At 38.4% G+C, this 5,904-nt stretch overlaps 1 protein-coding gene across 2 annotated transcripts in view; it reads left to right on the top strand.

Annotated features, from left to right (window-relative positions):
- The first annotated feature begins 4,484 nt into the window (after positions 1–4,484).
- SHTN1 (shootin 1) overlaps positions 4,485–5,904 on the top strand; it is a 53,838-nt gene continuing 52,418 nt past the window's right edge. For both annotated transcript variants that reach the window (XM_014945201.1, XM_014945200.1), the window contains exon 1: positions 4,485–4,537. The gene's annotated coding sequence lies outside the window, so the exon portion shown is untranslated. The remainder of the gene's footprint in view (positions 4,538–5,904) is intronic.

Below are 5,904 nucleotides of genomic sequence, written 5' to 3'. Positions count from 1 at the left end.
AAATGCTGAGGTGGTATTTCTTGTTGATTTGGCGTGGAAGGGCTCTCAATCTGCTTGAAGGCCACCCTGGTTTACAATGTAAGTGCTAGAGTATATGCATGTAGCATTTCAAAGGTTGGGTTTTTTTAATTTGTATTTTTTTAATATATGGCTTTAGAAAAGAGGTTGATGAATTTTTTAATAAAGAGAGTAGGAAGATTCTCACCACCTCACTCTGTGTAAATTAAGGTGTCTTTTCTGTTGTTCACTATGGATTATAGTCATTACATACTTTTACCCTTATGACCTTGTTTTACTAATAAGTGCTTTTTAGCCATAATAAGTATCTAATATATAAAACATCTAATTTAGATAATACATATCTTCTGTTAGCAAATCCATGTTCAGGAGACACAGGTTCACAACTAAAAATCAGAAGACTAAGATATAATTAAAGGAGCTTCTATATACAAAATTACCTGCTTAATTTAATGCAGACAAAGTGCATTGATACACGTTGACAGGACAGTCTCTCCTGCCCATCTGAGCTGAGGGGTGAGCAGTTGGGGCATGGGTATGTTCATGTTATGAAGGAACGTGCTGTGTTCACTTGTGTTGACTATTTTGTGGTTTGACTTTTACAATAAGAGCAGGGTGGGCTCGGAATACATTTTGGGTACGTTAAGAGCTACAATAAGAGCAGGGTGGGCTCGGAATACATTTTGGGTACCCAAAATATTTGTAGCCCAAAATATTCTGCTATTTTCTCATTTTTTCAGCTTTTTTCTTTCCTTAGTCTTGAAATTAAGTTGTAGTGCCACTCTCAGGCTGTATGAAGGTAGTCTGAAGTAAAATGTGGTTTGGATCCTGATAAATATTTTATATAATACTGTTGTATATCAGGAATAATTCTGTTAGGGACAAACTTAAGTTAGCATCAGACAGTGACAATATTTCAAGAGGTCTCTGATATGTGTTTATTACACTTCTTCAGGACTCACTGGAAGCTGATGAGTAGACATTTTACTATCAATACATCCTACAATATTGATTCTTTGAGAAAATGATTTATAATTCTGGGATTTTAGTAGCACCTTTAGTAAAGCGTTTTCACTTGTTTGCTTCATTCACCACTAATTTATTGGAAAGAGATATCTTTATTTTAGGATAATTTATATATGACATTGTCTGATTGAGTCAAGGTGAGATGTAAGAAGTTTTGAAGATGCTCAGTTACCGTCATGTACATTGTGTGAGAGCCTTCATAGGTTAAGGAGAAAAAGTAGTCCTGCATCTCAGAGAAGGTTTAGGGAATTCCTCATACAACAGGATTTATGGCTTGTCAATTTAGGAGTGGTAATGGTGCCTCTTAATCTTCCAAAGAGGTTTTAAGGCTCAATAATCTATATGAGATTTGGAACGTGTGAAGTGTTGCCTGGCACTGCTGGTATTAATTGTTCTAGGGTAGTTTTAGAGCAAAGAGATCATTGTCACCTTTACGCCATTTAGTGCTTCAGTGGAGGTTATGTAGACTCTTTTCTTTTTTGAGATGGCCTCAAAATTTCATTGTGCATAAACCACTTGAAAAACGTCATATAAAAACTTCCCAGTAACAACACCATCTAATGTTCAAAAAAAGAAAAAAAATCCACCAACTTCCCAGACACACTTTATAACTTCTGAGTCGTCTTCTGCCTTTGCAGAGAATCTGATATACAGCATAAAGTGTGTGTAGTCATTTTAAAATTATTATTTCTGTTTCCAGGTCTGATAAAAGCAGCAGTTTCTTCATTAGATTTAGTGCTTTATAAATCCATACCCAAAAATCTGAATGATGGGATTTGTATGGGAGCATCATCTAAATGTTGCCACCCATGAAGAACAATCTTATTTTAAGACACCAGACCCTTACTATGTATTAGCTGTATTGAAGGAAAATCTAATGGTTTTGCAAGGACAGTAAGGGGTTGGGCATGGTAAAAAGGCTCTGAAGTTGCTGTGTGAGTTCAGCATAGAGTATCTGATGGTTTTGAGTTTGGGTTCCAAGACAAATGTGCCATAGTTTACCATCTGCAGTAAAGGAAGGGCGGGCTACCCCCTGAAGAGGCAGTTTAATTTCCAGTCTCACGGGTGAGCCCTTACTGGGGATTGCGGGAGTGTTGTGTAAGTTCGTATCCTCGGGTTCGGGTAACTTGTTCTTGTATTCATGCCTTAAGGGCTGGTGATTCAGAGTTCTTGGTTCATGGAGAGGAGAACTTTCAAGGGTGGGGCAAACCTGTATTTACATTTTCCAGTCATTTATGAAGTATTGAGTAGCAAGTATGAGTTTGACTTAAAGGCGAGCAAATGCTAGCCATTTGCAAGTATGAAGAAGCTTGAACTGTATCCGTTGATACAGTTTTCATTCCTTTTCTTGCATCTGGATGCTAGAAATCTCTTCCTGTTAGCCTGAAGAGAACAGGGAAATGGCTTAGAAGTGGAACAGTGATTAATGGCTTTTCTGTTCCTGTGTAGGAAATATGTTTCACTTTAGGTGCCTGTTCTTAGAGCAACTGCATCAGTGTGGTGTCCCTGCTCATCTACCTGTTGGTTTTTTCTGCTTCTTGATTATGGGAGTTGGGTAGGGGTCTCGGGTAGGTAAGGAGAGTGGAGACAAAGTAAAGGGATGGATGAGAGACCTGGGTTTTACTGGTGCAGGGATGCAGGTCGCATTTTTAAGAAATCTGGTTGTGTTCATCTCACTCTTTAGATAAATCTTTTTACTTGGATGAGCAGGAGGGAGGATTTTTTCCATGAGTTTGCATGTGGCCTGTGACTTTGCTTTCAGTGGTTTAATTTAACATTTTTCCTTTGAGAACCCTGGAAATTTTTCAACACTTGCTGGTAAGAGCAGAGCTGAGATTCTGGCGAAGAGATTTGTACTGTTCCTCAGTTTCCCTTTCTAGCTAATGTAGCCCACAGCACCTTGCCATTTCCCTGTTGCTGGTCTGGGCACGTCAGGAGCAGAGTCCTGTGTTTTGAGTTACTAGCCCAGGGGCTAGTATCCAGACTTAATGTATGTCAGTCCCACATTTCTGAAATTGGAGTGATCATGGAGAAAAGAGGAGTTAGGATAATTGGAGTTTTTTACATCTGAGATACTTCTGTGCTGCTGCTGAGAGTAATATTCATGCCGAAGGCAAGCAGAACGGTGATGCCATGGACCTAGTGTTCAGGAGTGAGTTGAATTACTTTTCTTTCAATAGGTCTGGAAATGATGGGGAGGGAGAAGAGGGACAACAAAACAGCGTAAAGTGTAACTTTATAAGAGCTTCTTGTTTGAAAAAGTTTGACTATCTAAAGCTAGAAGGGGCTAGTAGGTTTTTGAGGTGGCTAATCTACCAGACTCTACACATTCATATCTTCAGATGTAGGGTAAGACATGTTAAGTTTAAGACGAAACTCCAAAATACCTGCTCTCATCAGCTGAAAACTATATATATTAATAATCTTTATATGATTTTAATTAAGTGGCTTGAAGTAACACCTGTATGCTAGTGTAGCTTCTGTTAGGTACAAGAAAAAAATGGAGGAGATACTGAGGAGCTGGAATAAGATACAGATGTCAACAGCCCTCTCATTTTATTCTTGCAGTATGCATCTTGAATGTTCCTTTCTAGCAAGGTTTGTTTCTCTAATGTTGGGAGGTGTTTTTGGCTTCTTTCTAGTGACAATAAAACTTCTATGGTCTCAAAAGCCAAAAAGCCCATGTGGGACACACTGAAAGAACAATAGAATTGGGAGGTTGGGGGAACAATGGCACGTCCCTAAGGTAGTAAAATAAAAAGTTTAAGAAGGGCACACAAAAATACACAGTAAACTGGAAGCTTAATTGGCAGCTGATCAATTGTTTCTGCGTATTATTTACTGGTTTGAAACAACAGACCTCCAGCATCCTGGAGGTTGATCCCTTCCCTGCTGATCCCTACAGCTGAGTTCCTGTGTGATCTTGGGTAAATCGTGCAGTCTTCTCATGTCTCCACTGTGGAGTTTAAAGAAAAAAAATCTCTCATAGGACTCTTGTTGGAAGAAAATGTTACTACATAAATAAATAAATAAATAAAGGTGCTGAGCTACTCTGGAGGTACATACAGGTAACAGTATTGCGTTAACCGTGCTTTCTGGCATTGATCTGTAACCTGAGCCAGTGTGGGTTTAAAATGGTGACTGCAAGCCAGTACATTCACCTTGTAATTTTTGAACTCAATCAATAAGATTGTTTAACTCTCCATTGATCAAAAATTGATTGTTTTACGAGCCACCATCTTTTTCAGACACTTTCCAATTACTTCCAATTCTAAAAGGATATCCAGTTCATCCATAGGCTATTAATGAAGTTTATGACCCATGTTATTTAAGAAGTCTGTGTAGATAGCCAGAAGAGCTTTAAAATGAATGAAATGGAGTGCTAATTTGGGTAAATGAGGTGCTGCAATATTAACTTTTTCCTTTTTTTTTCTTCTTAGCTATTGGCGAATATGAAGAACTTAGAGCAGAAAACAAGAAAACGAAAGAAGAGGTTTGTATCTATTGATTATTTCTTTAATACTTAAATGCTAAATATCAGAATACTTTATTGGCTGTGGCAGGTTATTGTCTGCTTTTGCGAGCTCAGCTTAATACTTACTATAATTACTTTTATTACTCTTATTACTTGTACCTGTATGTATTAAGGAATAATGAAAGCAAATCCCAGCAGCTATTCTAGCTGTCCCACTCCAGAAAAGTTGCTATTTGTATATTTAATGATTGCTGCTGTAGCCAGTTTGCATATGATTACAGTGCGAGCATAGACCAACTCAAGTGTTTAGATAGTCTTAGGAAGACTTGTTTCTTTTGTATCTAAGCCTTGTTTTATTAAACTTGATTTGCACACTACGACTTACCGAAAAGAAAATAGAACTCCCCTCACCCAGCTCTTCTGAAAATTCAGAATGTAGGAATATGATTTCTGAAGGTGTTTGAAATCTTGCCCCACCCCCTGCTGAAAAAAACGAATCCAATTTTTAATAGGAGAGCAGTGTCTTATCTCAACTTGCAGAATGGTACTGCAGCATGAAACAGGTTCACAGCATTGGATCACACATTCTTGGTGGAAACTGTGTGCCTGTCCAACAGGAAAAGAAGCTTTGAATGTATGGGCTGAACTTCATACATTCCTGCAGGCTTCAGTTTTCAATGTTCAGAGATACTGGAGTAAGAAATAATGACCGCTTTCTAGATTGTTCATTGTAATTATGATGAACTGTCTTTCTAGCAGTAAAATTAAGCCCATTCAGTAAGATATCTCTTCCCACCCAGGACTTTTTCTCATTCAACACACCTGCTTTCTGCAAGGAAGCCGACAGGAATAGAGAACTCGGAGAGAGATCTGATGGCAGTGTTGTGTTGCATAAATCCATGTTGTTGTGCCAAAGGTTTTTAGCAAATATCTGCCAAAAGAAACTGTGGCCAGAAAAAGCCTCTTATCAATTCTAGATAGTGAGGAAGGCAGAGGAGTCAGTGCTACGCTGTATTGTAAACAGAAAATTCTCCTTTCTCCATTATGGGTGAGGTGACGATGCAAATAAACATGTTAGTTTCAAATCTCTGTTAGCTGCCAAGGCATGTAGGCTTAATTTAGCTTTCAGTGAAGTAATTTCTGAGGGAAGGATCATTTTTAGTCCAATTGTTAGAAATGTTGCAATTCAAGGCTGTGTTGGGAAGACCTTACTTTCTCGTTAGTAAAGAAAACTTGAGGTTTATCTTCAGGAGTGTTTATGTGTATTTCCTCTGAGCCCAGCATACTGTCTTTCACTCTTTCCTACCCATTTACTTCTTGTCTTTTTTCCTGTGCTTGTTGCTGCATTCCTTTTCTGCTGTCCTACAGCAGAGCCTCAGATATCC

Source organism: Calidris pugnax, unplaced genomic scaffold (assembly GCF_001431845.1).
Source record: "Calidris pugnax isolate Ruff unplaced genomic scaffold, ASM143184v1 scaffold89, whole genome shotgun sequence".
In the NCBI taxonomy this organism is placed as follows: Eukaryota; Metazoa; Chordata; class Aves; order Charadriiformes; family Scolopacidae; genus Calidris; species Calidris pugnax.
This window is presented reverse-complemented; position numbering and strand designations above follow the sequence as displayed.